General features: G+C 36.6%; 1 long non-coding RNA gene across 1 annotated transcript; it reads left to right on the top strand.

Annotated features, from left to right (window-relative positions):
• Nucleotides 1-447: 447 nt before the first annotated feature.
• On the top strand, nt 448-19,593 carry LOC123673460. Its single transcript, XR_006746477.1, has 3 exons — nt 448-568; nt 1,100-1,255; nt 19,464-19,593. It is a non-coding gene; the product is annotated as an uncharacterized LOC123673460 (long non-coding RNA).
• Nucleotides 19,594-19,941: the final 348 nt, after the last annotated feature.

The following is a 19,941-nucleotide window of genomic DNA, read 5'->3' as shown; positions in this document are numbered from 1 at the left end:
AGTTGCCAGTTTTCCTATCTTCGCGCATCCAGAATCGACATATCTAATTCACTGTTGCAAATGAGTAATAACATTCATCTGTTATCGATTTCCCTGTTTACCTCGGTTTTGAGAGTTTTCATGTATCCGGTGAAATTATTTCGATCATATTTGTTCATAACAAAATAAGAATACTTATATTTCCCGATTTGAAGGTATTATTGATCTTTTGAGATTGAGTATGTATAGGATAGATTTTCATATTGATTTATTATTTCAGAAGTAACAGCTGATGAATATTTGTGCTCAGTTGAAACAGAAGAAGCCTGGATTTTCGACTTCTCAAGAGGTTGAGGAGAAAGAGTCAAGATTCTACTAAAAAATAAAGTGAGTAAGAAAATCATACCCGAACCTTCAATATTCTGCCTACTTATCCATTTGGTAAGAACTGAAACTTGATTTTTTCAGTTTTTTTGCACGGAAGCATTTAAATGAGCAGGAGTAGACATTTTTACATAGGTCTATGAATGAGTATGCAACATATTTCGACATTTTTGGAAAAAAGGAAGTTGAGTTAGAACCGAACAAGGTGACGAAATTAGTTTTACACACCGTTGTTTTTGTGCTTTATGTTCTTTCATGCTTTAGTTATTTATTTTCGTCCATAATTTTTTGGAAAATTAGCTATATCGTTATTTCTAATTCATAAAGTTCGAGCAGCTTTGGATAAATTCGGTTTAGTCTTCAACTTGGATATATTGTATTCGTTCTTACTGTTTCTTATTCCTTTCTCATCAATGTTGATTGGAAACTGCTTGAGTAGAATTGAGAATTCTAGCTCATTACCTATCTATTAAATTATCATTCCGGCGTAGGAAACTATTCATTACTAACTAAATTAGAAGATACCTACTTCTCGATATGAAGGTTTTATTGATATTTTATTATTTGGAATGTATGTGGAGGTTTTATTGATATTTCATTATTGGGAATATCCGTGAAGGTTTTATTGATATTTTATTATTAGGAATGTATGGTACTTGAACCGTTAACATTCGGCCACTACCTATTTGGTCAATTCAATTTTGTATTTGAAGTGCTAAAACACTGAATTTTTCAGATGTCCCTTTCGTACATACATCCATATTCTGAGTAGCCGAGCCTCAGAGCTTGCAATCATTTAAATGAACAGAATTGAAAATTTTTCATCGTTCTATAAATCAGTAGGCATCATATTTGGACCTCTTTGGAGAAGTCTAAGGGGGAATATGTCTAGGTAAGAAACTTCGTTTGCATTCCATTGTCTTAAGATTTCTTCCTTTGGTTTAGTCAAGAATTTTTTCTTTCGAAATTTTCCATCAACATTTTGCTTTATCCACATACATAATTCATAAATTTAGAGCAGCTTTTGAACATTTCTGCTCAAGTTGACACAGTATGAATTCATTGATTTTGCGAGTTGTTGAGAGATGGTATTAGTCAAAATAAATAAAAGCACAGTCTTAGTATCAGGGAATTTTGAGTGCTCATTTGTTCATCTAACAATCGCTCCCTTGCAGGCTACAGAATTTCTGTAGTGATATATATATTTTTTTTAAATTCTGCTCGAATAAAGGAATTCTGCTTTCAACAAGAAATTTTGCATAGGGTTCGAAATTGTTATTTTATATTCAGTTGAAAATTTCAACTATTTCGAGAGTGTTGTAACAAATTATTGCGTACATTTTTCGATGTTCTGCTTGAGATTTCTATGTTTTTTATCAGACTATCAATACGAAATTTTGCATCTTACTTGAAATGGCTATTTTACATAATATATTATACAAGGAAAATCTCGATTCAAAAGGAAATATTAATTCATAAGGAAACTCAAAATCTCAACTCCTACATTTTGGTGATAACGAAAATATTGGGTTATTTATTTCGATATTCTTTTTGGATTTTTAAGGTTTAGGGTTAGATGAGCGATCGACATGAAATTCTACAAATAATCGAAATAGGTAGTCATTGTACATGAATCAAATGAAATCAAATCAAACTGAAATGTTTGTTTTCGTTTTAGGATCACCTGAATATACCTATGTCAATGATCCTCGCATAAAAAAATCAACACTCTGACGAAAATTATGTTGAAAATTTTTCTCTGTTCCTCAGGGTGCAATTAATTTTTCATTCTGTGATTCAACAGTTTGTTTGCGAGAATCGGTTGAATTTTGTGGTCTAGAAGTTCGTGCTAATTGGACACTGTTATTTTGTTACGGGAGGTGAATGTCATTTGTGTTGGGTTGATTTTACTACTTAAGCGTAAGTTTTACTGATTATTCTTACATAATTTCGGTTTTCATTCGTTTTTACTATGTTTTATTCCTTTCTCATCAAAGTTAATTAGAAACTTTATGGAAAGAATTTAGAATTATGTTTCATTGTTGTATGTCATACTTCTATGATCATTCAACAGTAGATAGCTTTCGAGATTTGGGAATTGGTTTTGTTCGGTGGAAGTAAGTTTATTAATCGTCTGGATCATTATTTACATAATGTCTGTTTAGAGTATCTTTTAAATTTAGATATAAATAGTGTGGAACCGATTCCATTTAAATTAATTCATAGAATCAACCAATTAAAATCAGATTGATCTGAATGTCCGTATAGGCTTAAATTAAAATTGAAATCAAGTAGGGCTTCTTGCCAATTTTCGTATCTACGCGCATCCAATTGATCCTTTTTGGAGGAGAGGAAGTTAAGGAGGAAACTTGGAAAATAAAAAACTTCGTTGAACATTTCGTAGTCTTAGGTAGGTATGTACTCTTGTGCTTCGTTTTTTATTTCGGTCAATCAATTATTTTCACGAAATTTGTCCTAATGGCCTTCTGCAACATTGTTATCCTATACCTAGTTCATAAATTTAGAGAAGCTTTTGAAAACTTCTGTTCAGTCTGCAACTAAAGACCTGTTGGCCCAATATCTTGGGGGTTTTTGAGGGACGCAAATTTATTAGTGTCAATCGCGTCTTTGGAGACGACAAACCTGGTACTTATATATGGTGCAATTAGAGCTTGAAAGAACGAGCGTTTTAAAGTCGCTACTATATCAATTATTCTTCGAAATTCTGATTCGTTTTTATTATTCGGATAGCTCTGTCAACACGGAATTTTGCATATAGCTCAAAAACGTTATTTTATATTATATTTATATGCAGAATCTCTTGTAACGAACTTATTGTGTAATATTTTTCGATATTCTGCTTGAGTCTCCTTTGGTTTTGATAATGCTAGTAACACGAAAATTTGCACGTTTCTTTGAATAGTAATTCAACGGTTCATGTGAGATTCTCATGAAAAAATGGTTACGATGAAAACTCTTCTTCCTCGATAACTCTTTAAGTTTCCATTTCAGATGTAGGGTATGCTTAAGTAACCCCCTTTTTTCATAGTGGAATTTATTGAAGGAATAAAAAATATAACTTGTAATTTGAAGTTCCTGAGTTTTGATGGATTTGAATCGTGCAAGTTCAGAATCTTCTCATAAACACCTTTTAGATTATTCCTCTAAACCGCAAACATTTTAATAATGATGAGACAATACATAGGCTCAATCAAAAATTCGAAACATTTTTTCGAAATGAACTTTTTCTGATGAAATATTGAAAGAAGTGAGTCCTCGTTGCAACCATGTTTTCACAAGAATCTCACGGCCGGTTTCTGAAAGGCCAATCAATGTAAAATTCAACTTTACAGCTTTCAATTCTATATGGTCAAATGATATTTGGGTTGCTGAAATCAAGGTTAACTCCTTTTATTTGAACATTCTGCCAGTTAACACAGTGGTCAAATATTACACTTACATTGTACGTCAAGCGTCATTTTGGGTTTCTGAAACGCATTTCAATTTTTCTTTTCACGTCAAAAGCTCCAGATAACATAAATTAGATGATTTTACACTGTACAACATTCCAGGAACCCAAATGGATTTGACATCGCTGTTAAATTGAATAGTGTAGTAGTTGAACAAAGATTTCATCGGTCTGTTCCTGAAATAAAGACAAAAAAAATTGAAATACAATATATCTAGATTCTAAATGTTCGAATCGGTTCAAATAGAAATTGGAATCAAGTAGTGGTTGACAAATTTGACATAGGTTCCTAATTTTACTGAGTTCTTCCTACTCTCCCAACAGAAAATAACGAAATTCGTATATCTCGCCGCCTATGTAAATGCCTATTTTAAGCACTGTGCAACGTTAAACTGTGCGATTTACTTCACTGTAAACAGAAAGCTACCAATACCGTACCGCCTGTAAAGTAAATCGCACGGCGAATAACCAATTAGATAAAACCTTCAGTAGTTGCCAAGAAAACGAATTAATAACATCCCATGTAGCCGATAACCTTTTGACCTACAGTGCACAACTCGAATTGTAAGACAATTACGCACTATCCTTAAGTTTTATAGTCGTGCATAATATATGCTATGAAAAGTAGCGTATTCTTCATAGATTACTCAATTTCAAAACTATGTATTGCTCATACTGTGGGAAATATTATTCCCCACGGCACTTTGCCCACACCTCGCTTGGTAGACCAATGAAATTGGGCTTTTGAGTCGTTTCTGTGGAAACGCAATAAATAAGCACATACTGTCAACGAAGGCCATTTCGATTTGAATCAAGTCCTTTACTTGAATTATTGAAATTTGTGCAGTTGTAGGAAAAGTATAGCGTGCAACATGTGGAGAAAGGAATTTTCTTGCTCGTGTGTTTACGGCACTCGCCTTTCAGGCTCGTGTCACAAACTTCCACACTCGCGAGAAAAGTTTGACTTTCCCCACTTGTTGCACAATATACTATTTCCTACAACTGCTATGAAAAGTAGCGTATTCTGCATAGTTTACTCAATTGCAAAACTATGTATTGCGAATACTGTGGGAAATATTATTCCCCAAAAGTTTGACTTTCCCCACTTGTTGCACAATATACTATTATCTACGCCGATAGGCTGAAGTAGGACCACACTCTAATGCACGAAAGATTTTTAAGTGCTCATCGGCCGTATTAAAAACGATGTTTTGATCTTCAGAAACTAAAAGTTTCTGCAAATATCGTAGTTGATACATTTCTTGTATGCTAGTAAATATTTCTTGGAACAGAGTAAGGTTATCAGTGTTATTACAATTTTAATAGAATAATATGTGCACTGTGTAGTCGAAATCCTTCATTTATCATGGATCATATTGAATCACATATCAAAACATATACAACAGATACGTGATCTTCAATGAGCGTATGACTGTAAACATCAGAATTCAGTGTTTTCCTCAAATTTTTCATGATTTCTGTTTGAAAGAGCTTTATATGCTTCGATTCGAATTACGGATGAGATGCCGATACGATTTCAGATACCTCCCGTTTTGTTTACCGACCCGCGGTCGGATCGGTTGAGAAGAATCGAATTAGGTTAGCGAGCAGCTTGCATTTCATCCAATAAAACACTTTACAAGGTAGATTCGCAAAAAAGGAGATGGGATAATTGAAGAAACAAATAAAACTTTCGTGCGGTCTGACGCATCTCAAGAACGCCAACCTCGATCCGAAAGAGATAGATTGGAAGGGCAGAGCAACACACATTCGGAGAAAGGCCGGTGGTGTCGACGATTTCGTCCACATCGGCTTTATGTTTACGGACTGTCCTGCGAAACGTCCACACGTTGGATGTTGGACGTTATTACGGCCGAGCTCGTTCATTCCAACTAGGCTGGACGTAGACATGTCGCAGCTCTAGGAATTGTGGGCTTCGATTTATAATGCAATTCGTTGCGTGACCCCGAACCTGGCCCGGACATTAATGCCAGCGAATAACAACAATGTGGTTATTCGACGAACAACACTCGTTCTGAAGTTAATCGTGATTGATTGGGCGCGTTCGAATGAAATTGCGTAAACGTTCTTATCGGAGACCCGTTGGTACATCTATGCTTTTAGAGCCCACGACTGCCAGACCTTCGTTGTTTTATAAAGGCAGAAAGTTTTTCTGTGCCTGTCCCCCACAATAAAGATAAAGACGACCAGGGACTATAGAGTTTGGGTTGTGGTTATTATTATTATTATTTGAACTGGGGTCGCTGTGGCTCGGTGAGCCTTCCGGGAACTGCGACCATCCAGATCTTTTGTTCCCTACCCCTTTTTTTATGTTCTGGTTCCCACGAAAGGAGATATCCTGTAATGTTCAGAGAACATCGTGAGAACCAAGGGAAAGAAGGTATGAATTGGTGTTCTTTTTGAATTTATGAAGGTTATATGCCTCGAGGAACACCTCCCTAGGCAATGTGTTCCAGAGCCTTGCTGTTCGTTGGATGAACGAGTCTTTGAAGAGAGATGTTCTGCAGGTCTCCAACGCGACCACAAAGAGGTGTGAAGACTGAACTTGACGGGTTAACCTCGAAGAGACTGCCAAAGAAGGGACGATCTTTGATAGTTCAGAAGAGCATCGCCCATGAAAATATTTATAAAATAGAGACAGATCGCTTACTTTTTTACGGTGTTCCAAAGTGGTGAGCGAGTTTGTAAGCGATGCATCACCGACGAGACGAATTGCCCATTTTTGGACAGAATACAGTAGTTTCAGAATATGCTTAGGTGCCGCACTCCAAACATGCTAACAGTATTCCAGGACAGGTCGGATCTGCGCCTTATAAATCATAAGTAGCCGACTGGAAGTCAAATAGCTCCTAGCACGAAACAGAAAACCAAGTTTTTGGGATGCACTTTTGGCAATTGATCTCACGTGATCTTTCCAAGAAAGGTTATTGCTGATAGTAATACCAAGCATCGAGATGGATGACTTCAGAGGCACAATTACTCCTGACAAGCTTATGTTGGGCATACTGAGATCGGTTTTTCTACTCTCTCTACCTTTCTACTCTTTCTACCTTTCTACTCTTTCTACTCATTCATAGAAACCCAGGGAGGTCGTTAATGACGTTAATAAAACTGACAACCTCCTTAGGGGCCTTGGCCGTCACCTCTCTGGTATCCAGGACCGGCTTACCCATGTGAATGGTTCTCAGGCCGGCCAGCTCCGGACACTTGCATACCAAGTGTTCGGATATTTCGTCTTCCGATCCACAGAGCCTGGAAATCTCGTCTGCTGACTTTCCCATACGGTACAAATGATGTTTGTACCGACAGTGTCCCGTCAGCAGTCCCATCTTCACCCTAAGCTCGGCTCGCGACAGCTTCAGGAGCTTTTTGGCGTAGGTAGGTGAAATCGTCACGATTTTCTTTGCCTGAACAAGTCTAGGAGTGTTAGTCCAATGGATTGTCCTGCTGTTCAACTCCCATAGCTGAACCGCAACTTTATATTGGTCTTTTCCTATTCCACAGAAAGGGTTAGGTCCAACAGGTGTTAACCTTGACGCACTTTTTGCAAATTCATCAGCTCTTTCATTTCCTTCAACCCCACAGTGCCCTGGTACCCATAGTAGAGTCACCTCATTTCCTCTGGCCAGTTGCTTTATGGTGTTACGGCACTTCCAAGTCAGCAGAGACCCCTGGCAACACGATTCCAGGGATCTCAGCGTGGTTTGGCTGTCCGTGTTGATGTAGATATGCGCCCCCTTGAGGTTCATTTTGAGACACTCCTGAGCGCATTAATAACCAGCCATTATCTCGGATTGAAGGTGTATAAAATAGTACCTTTTATTCGTTGAATTTTAGAGCTTGTTTTTTCATTTTCCTGTTTCTCTGATCCTACACCACCAATCTATCGTGAAGAAAAAGAACTCTTCCTTAAGAAAAATCTTAAAACGAAATTGTGAGGGTGTATCCAACAACGAGATATTAAATTGTATGGTGTATGTAGTAGGTTCAAGTCTTTGAATACATCAAGTTTATTGACAGAAAGTCGATAGATGGAACTCTATTGAAATGATACCCCCTAGGGTAGACGGATTGATAACATGTCCGTATTTGACAGCTAGAATTATTTGTTGGACGATTCACATGTCTTTATTCCTCCAAATTATATATCATTGATATTTTCATTGTGATTTAGTTGTCATTCATATCATCAAACGAATCAGGAATTTCAATCATTTATTGAGAAGCGTTATTATTGCAATTCACGCTTGAACTCTATGTTCGAATAGTACATCACTGGAAAATCAATAATTGCGTACTTAACCTAGTTTTGATATCAAAGCGAATGGAATCAACGTATGTGATCAAACATGATGGATGATGAATCAAAAAGTAAGAAATAGTACATTTTTTTAAAAGGAGTAGGAGTGTCACTTTTCATGGCGAATCTGTGTTTACCATCCGAACGTAGTGAGCAGGTAATTGAAGGCGAGCCTTAAACAAAATTGATATTTGCTGTGAATCGGAGAATAAATTTCTGGTTCGAAGAAAATGACATACATCTTGACGAAATGACATTTTTCGAAAATTACTCTAGACTTTTCTAGGATCTAAGGGAATCGTGCATGTGACAATAAATTCATTTCAGAATTTTGAAATTTTCAACTTGTTATTCAACGAAAATTCTGACTGATTTAAGGATAAAAAGAGGGGAAGAAGGTATGAAACAAGAAGTGAGCTAATATTTATTTCACGTTTATATCACCTCTTAGAAGAACGAAAGACCAGGAGAGAGAAAACACCTAGCTGAAAAGTTGTAAAATCCTGAATTGAAAAAGATGGGAAGAACTAATTTCTGCTACCCAATTCGAGTGAAACGAATTGCGGCTTATATTAGCGGTTAATTAAGCTTTACTCGAAAACAATGTTTTGCCACAAAGGGTTCTCACCAGAGGACAAATAAATTATAACTTGGCCGAGTTGCCCCATTCATTACTGTTGAGAAGTTCCGGATTAGGGATTTTGCCCACATATAAGTTAATTAACGGAATTTTCCTCTTGTTTTTATTTGTATATGTGTTGCATATTTGTTGAAATAATTTCATTTGAGCCGAGTGATGATGTCGGGATTTATTGCGTCTGGTCAGAATATAAAAATTTTTTTTAGCGACTTTTTATATTATCCTTGTGGGACTAACATATTGTGGGGTGGTAATTATTATTCAATTAATCACAAGTAACTAGGTTGAGGTGAAATAATTTTCAAATTCGAAATCGAGATATTGGTGATTCAGTCAGAAATTAATTTTTCTTCTTTGTTGATTTCAAATGGAAATATATACATTTATTTTTTTTATTCATTTCGAATTGATTAAAAGAGGAATGAATTCATATCTGCAATTTGGCGAAAAAAACTTGTGTTTTTCTATCAGTAGAAGGAAAAAATCGAAAGAGAAACACTCTGTCGGAATCATCTTGTGTTGGACATAGTGTGGAAATGTCCGGTGCTGACTGGCCTAAAAACAACTCACATGGGATAGCCAGTTCTGGATACTCACGAAGTACTATGGCCAAGCTTCCCTGGGTTTGTATGAATAGGAAGGGTTGAGAAAAAAAATCAATTTGATCGCAGGCTCACAGAGCCGCATCGATGCAGTGAATAATAGCGGTTTTTTTTTTCGAGGTATATAACTTTAAGTTGGCATTACTGTTCAAGATGGCAACCGATTCAACAGCTGTCAAGTGATTTACTCTCAGTTTGGTTTGGCAATTCATCATGAATAGACTTACGCCTGAACAATGCTTGCAAATAGTGCAATTTCATTTCGAAAAAAATGGTTCTGTGCGGAATACGTAGCGCGCACTACGTCCATTTTATTTTGTTTAGCGATGAAGCGCAATTCTGGTGAATGGCTAAGTCAACATACAAAACTGCCGCATTTGGAGTGAAGCTTATCCTCAAGTGAATGTCGAAACACCGTTACATCCAGAAAAACTGACTGTTTGGTGCGCTTCATAGGCTGGTGGAATCATTGGTCCGTACTTCTTCAAAAACGATGATGGCCAGAACGTTACAGTCAATGGTGATCGGTATAGAGCTATGATTACTAATTTTTTCATTCCTGAATTGAACAACCATGAGGTGCAGGAGCTGTGGTTCCAACAAGACGGTGCAACATGTCACACAGCTCGTGCTACAATCGATTTATTGAAAGACACGTTTGGTGACCGCCTAATTTCACGTTTTGGACCTGTGAATTTGCCTCCAAGATCTTGTGATTTTACACCGCTAGACTACTTTCTGTGGAGCTATGTAAAGTCATTGGTCTATGCGAATAAGCCACAAATTCTTGACCATTTGGAAGACAACATTCGCCTTGTTATTGCCGACACAAATGTTGGAAAAAGTCATCGAAAATTGGACGTCCAGATTGGACTACATCCGAGCCAGCGGTGGCGGTCATATTCCAGAAATCATATTTAAAATGTAATGCCACAAGATTATCTTGCGGATTAATAAAATTCATGTCAATCGAATAATCCGTCGTTGTTTTATTGCAATTTAAAGTTCTATAGCTCTAAAAAGAACACCCTTTATAAATATGATTCATTGGTTTTCGAAATATTCATATTTAAGTTTCGAACAACACTGGTTTTCTCGTCAAAAATGTTATTTGATAAATCGAGTTCATTATTCATTTAGAGCCCGTTCACATGACAAGCGCTCAACGCGCGTTTTGACAACGCGCGTTTACAAGTACATGAATTTTCTTCGAAGCGTACACATGCCAACGCGCGTTTTTATGTTGTAGTTTTGATGATACTCCATAACTGTCATACACCAGACATCAAAAATCTGTCAGTTTCACCCATCAACAATATTATTTTCATTTTAGGAACATTGAAAGAATCAAATTTCAAAAGACATGTTTCGAGGTTTTTCGATGAAGAAACAACATGCTGAACTCGGGTTAGAAAAAACTTTCAAATTAGGTATCACTGAGCCAATTTTACCTATTTGGTGTTTTAGCACTAAGGGTTGAAATGATTTCGTCTGTTTCGTTTTCAGATGCTCACCCTGTATATCATAATTAAAACCTGCAAAATAGATATGATATTCGATGAGTAGAAAAAAAAGATGAAATTTCCATCAAAATTCATATTGTTTCCTCATATTCTTTCAACGGAGTCCAACCGGGTCTAATTTCACCAAGCTGAAAGTTTACTTCGGTAGATGGAATTATCTTGTCGACTCCGTGTGCAAATCAGAGACCGCTCCTATTATTTCGTTCTATATTTGAAAATCACAAAGCCGAGTCTTCATTTTTCTCGGAACTTTTCTCCATTCATTACAACGAGCGGAACTTCTAAACCCTGAATACATCACGTTTGGAAACGATAGTCATTATTTTCAATCAATAAAGACTATAGAACATGAATGTTTTTATCGTCGATTCGATGGAAACGCCAGCAGGTCATAGCCGGAGGCATATTCTCAACTACGAAATGTTTTCTGCACGTACTCGATAATTATTTGGGAACGCTGTTCCAGTTCAGTTTACTCTTCCACCCCACCAGAGTTTTCAGGATTCAGTTATTCTGACGGACGTGCCATGCATTTTTTTTTCTCTGAAGCGAAACGGAAATTACATCTGGGGAAATCTGGAATGATTTTTATTTTAACGTATTCAATAGAGCATTGAGCTCGGTGAGAGGTTGGTGCAGTAACTAATTCTACGAACTCTGTTCTCAGAATTCCACTTGCCAAGGTGTGGATCGAATACTTATCAAGTTCCAACTTTTCTAACTTCAGATTTCACTGCCCAAATCGGTAAAGGGTCCAAATATTTTGTTTTCTCAGTTAACGTTCCTCGCACCTATTTTTTTTTCATTGCTGTAAAATTCAAAATAGAAAGAATATAATTTTTTAAACCCTAAAACAAAAAAATGCTTGGGGAAAAATATATGTTTCGTCGCATTTTTCCCTAAAACTTGATATTCTCAACTTGATATCTTTCCTTTGATTTGCATTACGACAAGAAATTACTGAGATTTGATTAAAACAGTGATAGCTGATTTCATTCGATAGCTATTAAAGGGTGTTTTATTTAGAGCTATAGAACTTTAAATTGCGATAAAACAACGATGGATTATTCAATTGACATGAATTTTAATTATCCGCAAGATAATCTTGTGGCATTACATCTTAAATATAATTTCTCTAATTCTGTGGTTATTCCGTTCATTCTTCCACATCTTGTAGAACAGAATCGTGCGAGAATATATCAGAAACGCACAGTTTTCATGGTTATATTTTATTATTCTATGTTGGTACTCCGAACTTTCCGCCACGCCTTTATCTGTCAATTCATCAATTTGCCTTAAAGAAATCAGTTCTGCCAACCAACATTTTTCAATGCAAAAATCACTAAAATATATTTATGGAAATATTTCATTAATTTCAATGAAAATGCAATGAATTGGAGAATAGTTATTTATAATACAAGTGCAGAAGGCATTGATATTCTTCCACGAGTTCAAAATTCAAAAACGAGCCACGAAGTGGCGAGTTTTGGAATGAACGAGTGGTAGAATGAGCCTTCTGTACGAGTATTATACATTATTTTCTCTAATTCATTGCATTTTCATTGAAATTAATGAAATATTTCCATAAATATAATTTAGTGATTTTTTCATTGAAAAATGTTGGTTGGCAGAACTGATTTCTTTAAGGCAATTTGATGAATTGACAGATAAAGCCGTGGCGGAATGTTCGGAGTGCCAACATAGAATAATAAAATATAACCATGAAAACTGTGCGTTTCTGATATATTCTCGCACGATTTTGTTCTACAAGATGTGGAAGAATGAACGGAATAACCACAGAATTAGAGAAAATAATGTATAAAACTCGTACAGAAGGCTCATTCTACCACTCGTTCATTCCAAAACTCGCCACTTCGTGGCTCGTTTTTGAATTTTGAACTCGTGGAAGAATATCAATGCCTTCTGCACTTGTATTATAAATAACTATTCTGGCATATGACCGCCACGGCTGGCTCGGATGTAGTCCAATCTGGACATCCAATTTTCGATGACTTTTTCCAACATTACACGGCCAATGTTGTCTTCCAAATGGTCAAGGGTTTGTGGCTTATTCGCATAGACCAATGACTTTAAAGAGCCCCACAGAAAGTAGTCTAGCGGTGTTAAATCACAAGATCTTGGAGGCCAATTCACAGGTCCAAAACGTGAAATTAGGAGGTCACCAAACGTGTCTTTCAATAAATCGATTGAGGCACGAGCTGTGTGACATGTTGCGCCGTCTTGTTGGAACCATAGCTCCTGGACATCATGGTTGTTCAATTCAGTAATGAAAAAGTCAGTAATCATGGCTCTATACCGATCACCATTGACTGTAACGTTCTGGCCATCATCGTTCTTGAAGAAGTACGGACCAATGATTCCACCAGCTCATAAAGCGCACCAAACAGTCAGTTTTTCTGGATGTAACGGTGTTTCGACATACACTTGAGGATAAGCTTCACTCCAAATGCGGCAGTTTCGTTTGTTGACGGAGCCATTCAACCAGAAGAGCGCTTCATCGCTAAACAAAATTCGCTTATGAAAATCGGGAACAAAAGCAATCTCATTTTGGGCCCATACGACGAATCTACGCCTCACTTGATGATCGTTTGGCTTCAATTCTTGCACGATTTGGATTTTGTAAGCACGCAAACCAAGATCCTTCCGCAAAATCTTCCATAAAGTGGATGGACACAGATCCAATTCCTGTGCTCGATGGCGGATAGACTCATTCGGGTCTTCCTCAATGCTACGCTCTACAGCAGCAATAGCTTCTTCTGTACGCACCGTACGGCGTCTCTGGGGATGCGAGTTATCAATAAGAGTAAATGTGGTGCGAAAACGTTTCATGGTTAATCGAATTAACTGCTCTGATGGACGATTTTTTCGACGATAAAATGGACGTAGTGCGCGAAACGTATTCCGCACAGAACCATTATTTTCGAAATGAAATTGCACTATTTGCAAGCGTTGTTCAAGCATGAGTGTATTCTTGATGAATTGCCAAACCAAACTGAGAATGAATCACTTGACAGCTGTTAAATCGGTCGCCATTTTGAACAGTAATGCCAACTTAAAGTTATATATTAGAAAAAAAACTCATGTCACATTGCACATATCATCAATTCCTCTGCGAAAAATGAAAAGTAACCAACGCTTTTTTTTTCATTCGCAAATCAGAAATATTGACCTTCGACAAGGTAGATGTGAAAACTCTATGAATATAAGTGGTTGTAAGGGGAAAAATCTATAATTTCATTCTGAACTGAGCTGTCACGTGGTGGTATTTACAGAGTTTTTGAGTGAGCTAATAAATCACCCTGCATAGAGAGAAGTTTGAGAAGAGAAGTATTCCAAACACTTTTTACAGAAAATAATAAATCAGAACTATGTAAGTCGTGGTTATGATACAGGACAGGGATGACTGAACACTTCTCCGGAGTAAGAAATTGACATCAATATCAAGACAAAGTACTGAGGATGGTCGTATGGGTGGAAAAAAAATTGTGGTCTTGAAATAGAAGCCGGTGGAACTTCAGCAAATTTGAAACTAATTGCTTTTCTCCGCTCTCAGCAAGAATGAAATTCAACGGTCTGGTATTGGCGAAGCGATTTTCCTCAAAGGAAACTCATGATGTAGGGACCTCGGAGAATTCCACGTTGGATAACTAGCCTGCAGCACTACATCATCGTGATTGGCTCCTTTTCCCTGGAGATCTGTCAATCTGCGTTTGGCAGATCAAGAAAAATATTCCGCATCGACGTATTTCACGTGTAAATATTGAACAGGTATTTTGTTCCATTGGAAAGTGTATCTGACGTATGAAATATTACTTTGCAGAAGGTGAAATATATTCACATTTAGGTACATATATATGCCTCTGTTGTTTAGCGAAATCTGTGACATTCACGTGGCTGTTTTGATATTTAATATCAATATATTCAAAGTATTTTGAACCTTGAGTTGTTTTTACGGAAATGCATTTGTATTTTCTGTCGATATTTTGCTCTATATTCTACAGGGTGTTTCACGAATGATTGTACAGGCTTCCAGAGCAGATACAGGATATTTTGGTGTGTCTGAATCAGTGTAAGAAATATGTCTTAACTATAGTAGTTTGAGTGATACTAAGTGTTTTATGTATTTTATCAAAAATTTTCAATCGGCATTCCGCTTCAAGTCCTGCATGGACCTTCATGAAAATTTGAGGGAATGAGTATAGGCCAATGCCAAATATTTGCCCTTAATGACTTATCGAGCAAATTACATTCTTTATCCCACATATTGTAAAACACCCTGGGTTTGAAATTGTGATTTCATATTAATGTAACATTTTATTATAATCGAATTACACTGCGCAAAAAAATTAACGCACATTATGGAAATCTCAAATTTATTCTAAAACTGAAGGAGTTCTCAATGATAATTATTTTTATCAGAATTATGCATGCATATGTTATCCACTATCAACGTTTTTCTTCAATACAGATGTTTTTTCCCAGCAGGAATAAAAAAGATGAGATTATCAGATTTTGAATGTATTGGTTCCATTCTGAAATCAGTTGTTCTCGATCAATTCTAGTGATCAATCGTTTTTCTTTCGTTTGATTTTCTACACTCGATCACCATGCAACGCGAAACACGCAATTTGACCCAAGAGGAATGTGCCCAAGCGGTAGTTTTGCGAGAAGAAGGGTGGACATACACAAGAATTGCAGAAAGGTTTGGAGTTTCCCATACAAGTGTGTCCGGAATGTTGCAGCGATTCAGGGAGGCAGGTATGAAGACCAGGACAGGGTAGACCACGAGTAACAACTGCCATTCAAGAACGTTACTTGAGAGTTTCTTCGTTGAGACAACAATTTGCAACCGCTCGCCTCCTTCAAAATCAGCTTGAGCAAACTCATGGGGTGCAAATTAGCACTCAGACAATAAGAAATCGCCTCAGAGAATATGATTTAAGGCCTCGTGTCGCGGCAAGAGGCCCAGCTCTTACCCCAGCCCATCGAAGGACGCGTTTGGATTTTTCGAGACAGCATATCCATTGGGAAGAGGCTGATTGGGAAAGAGTTCTCTTCTCAGATGAGTCTAGATTCTGCCTCTACCATTGTGATCGACGTTTCCTTGTATACAGACGTCCACAAGAAAGATAGGATCAGTGCAATTTCCTGAATACTACTGGTTTCGGGGGAGGATCGATTATGGTATGGGGTGGAATATCTTTGACTGCTCGCACAGACCTAATGGTCGTTGATAATGGAGTTATGAATGCTGATAGGTATTTAAGGAACATTCTTGAAGAGCATGTAGTACCATTTGCCCCATACATTGGTGAAAATTTCATTTTTATGGATGATAATGCCAGACCCCTTCGTGCGCGCATCGTTCAGGAGTGCCTTGAAAAGGTTGAAGTCTCTCGAATGGAATGGCCAGCAAGAAGTCCAGATCTCAATCCGATTAAGCAGGTTTGGGACAACCTCAATAGAAGGCTGAGAGATTCAGAAAATCATCCAGCTACTCTTAATGACTTAGGAATCCAACTCAGAGAAATCTGGGAAGGATTAGATCAGAACATCTTAAGATCACTCATTTTGAGTATGAACCGTCGTTGCCGAGCTGTAATTAACGCAAGGGGTGGAAATACCAAGTATTAAATCACTTATCAGCATTCCAGTATTTTGAAAATTGTTTATTTCTCTTCTTACACATAAGATTCGGTGAAATCCTGAAATTTTTTTTCATTTAATGGTCTTGTTTCGTTCAAAACCTTCCCGAGAGAACATAAAAAATAAGTTATACAGTCAATGTAGAGTTAACTTTCTTTAAAATTGAGATTTTCAGAATGTGCGTTATATTTCTTAAATGTCGAATTCCATAATTCATGAAATCCTTGATCGGATTTTGACCATCAACGAACTTCCACAGCACCTGAGAACCGGCAAAATGACACGATACTTGGATATATTTGGATTGATCTTCAGGAAAAAAAGCATATATGCAAGTGTTTCAAGGTAGCTAACACATTTTGTTATTTTATAAATAATTTTTACTCGAAAAAATTGCCGTCACTTGAAAAAATCTGTAAACAAATTTTGTCGATTTCCTTAGAGGGATTGACAAAAAATCCCCGTAATCAAATTACCTCTGCGTGAGCAGCATTCACGTGAGATCAATTCAGTACAAATTGAGAAGACTCTTCCATCCATTCGTAAAGAACAGGCATTTCCAGAGCTGTAGCGAACATCATCAATTTTCTAAGGTGGCAGTATTGTATTGTTTAACTAATTAAATTATGTGGAGAATCACGCTATCTATTGTGGAACAAAAAAGAAACAAAGAAGATGAAGTGTTTTTCATTAGGCTCCTTCCGACTGGAACTTCTGTCAAATCAGATTGATTGTTATTTCTGCCTTTGGTGGATTTTTATTTCCGCCCTTTCATCTAATGAAGGAATATTACACTCCGTTATTGGGTTCATCTTTTGTACACTTTCGTTTAAAACTCATTGAATTGATGTTCCAGGGCTGGCTTCGGGATTATTTGCTCTCAGAATTTTGTATCGCTTCCTAGTCTTTTTAGTGTGGAAAAAGGATTATCAACAATTTTGGAATGGAAACACTTTTTATCGCCAATCTCAAGATTTCTTTTCCAAAAATGCATTCCAGACAAAATTGTTAGGGCCACGAAAGGGTGATTCCATAAAAATATTCAAAATATTCAGCTCTTTCTAATCTATCTTTTCTTGCTAATGCGTAAATGTATATATCAATATTCAACGTTATAAAAAATCCATTTTGATAACATTTGGTTTAGGTTCTACAGTAATTTGAGTTTATTTAAATAAACATATATGATTCACTTCACACACGTAAATAACAACTTTTTGTGGGATAATATTCTTACAATACTGCAAATGAACGACTGTCAGTTTTGACACCTACCGACAAAGATTTTTTCCATAATTGGGGTCAATTGACACTTCCTAGCACCGTTTCTAATCGGTCACTCATTTATTAAAGTTGTGTTTTCAAACGTATTTTGGCGAGACGTTCTCGAATCATGTTACGAGGTGCGCCTTCTCCCACTCGAGCATAAACAATATATTTCGATTATACGAACCTCTTCACTCGACGTAGTTGGCGAAACATCACGAGAGCGGAGCTCGAGAATCGGTGGAATCGGTGGAAAATCGAATACTATCTATGCTCTTGTGATATTATAAATGAATATATGGACGAAATGATACCATGCTAGTAGTATCCATACATACAATCGAGTACTTGAATTCAGATTTTGTAAGGGAAGGTCATTCACGAAAAATTTATATATCCTGAGTTTTATGCCACAAACCGCCAAAAAATGAAATATTTCACATTGTTTTTTATGTTCCGTCACGAAATTTTGGTGGCAAACCTCAAACTCGGATTTTGCATCCCAAAAAACATATAGCATCTAAGATATCAAAACTGAACTAAAATGGGGTTTTGCAGAGACAAAAAAATACGTCAATTTACAACTATCGTTTGAGCCAAAACAGTTTATCGGACAAAAAACACGATACGATGAATTTGTAAGGAAGATTATATACTTTGTTTTGGTATGGGAAGGTCATTCATAAAAAAATTATATTTTCCGTGTTATACGCAAAAAACCGCCAAAAAATTAAATTTTTTACCTTTGTTTGTATTTTTTCAATGTTCCCTCAAGAAATTTTGGTGGCAAACCCCAGATTCGAATTCAGCACCCCAAAAAACATCTGAAATCGATTCAAAATACACTAAATTTTCCATTCAATGATTCGAAACCTTCAACAAAACATGGGCAGCGGTAAATAAATACTTGATGCAAATCCAAATGAAAAATTCTTGTTATGAATGAGTGAAATCCAAATATCGAATGAAATATTAATTCTTTCACTATTCAGATTTTTCCTCGAAAATCATAGGGAATTTTTTCATCGAAATTTCCTGAAGCGTGGGGTTACTAGGTTTTAAAAATTGGTTCGGCATATTATATTCAAGTCGAATGTAGTTAATTCTTCGTTTTTTTATATCTGGCTCAATTTTGATTCTGGAACTATCTAAGCAAAAATTAGTAAACAAAATGAGAATGATTCTTACCTACCTATACCAATTCTTCAAACCGTAGATACCTACAGAATATAGTTCGCTATTTTTCCATAAGAATTTGCCAATGGAAACCTGCTATTCGAGTCGAAATTCTCCAATACCTAAACATAAAAGTTCCCTAGGTAAGAACTTCAATTTATTCCTATTCATCTCGCCGAACAAAGCAGATGTTTGAAACCTTTGTCTTTGATTGCATATTTGAAAATCAATCCGGGTCCCGTGAAAAATCGAGACGCTATTTCCCCGAAACGCTTTTCCTCTAATGATCTCTTTTGTGTTCAAACGAATTTTTTGAGATCGGATATGTTTTAAGTACTTTCATCTCGAATGTCGCTCATTATATTCCTCAATTTTTTGTTCGGGCGTTCGTCCTAATCCACGTTCGCTGAAGTCTGAAATCACTTTTTTTCTTCAGGTGAAAGGTAATTCCTGAACGGGAATCGCCAAAGCCATTTTTACGCTTGATTCGAACCAATAGGAAGGCATCTGGGATGAACGGAACCTATGGCTTCAATTATGGAGTTAATGAACAATGAAAGGAACTTCAAAGGGTAAGTACTCGACAGTTGAAGTATATGCTTTCCGAATACCTTCACAGGTGAATATGAAAACAAATATTCGTTCACATTATATTCACAATGAATTACATGCATGATCATTGAATTTATATGAAGTGAATATATATTCACGCTTGAATTCCTTCACAAATTAATGATAACCAAAGGTATCCTAATTCTCCAGAAACTATTGCAATTAGTGTTCTTGTCTTGCTTTTTCTTTTTCTTGCTGCAAGAACAAGAACAAGAATAAGGTGAGCAAAAAAAAAACAAAAGCATACAAATGGTTACAAATCTGCAGTTTTTCTAAAGAAATCAAATAAGTATTTAGCTGTG

Source organism: Harmonia axyridis, chromosome 2, assembly GCF_914767665.1.
Source record: "Harmonia axyridis chromosome 2, icHarAxyr1.1, whole genome shotgun sequence".
NCBI lineage: Eukaryota > Metazoa > Arthropoda > Insecta > Coleoptera > Coccinellidae > Harmonia > Harmonia axyridis.
This window is presented reverse-complemented; position numbering and strand designations above follow the sequence as displayed.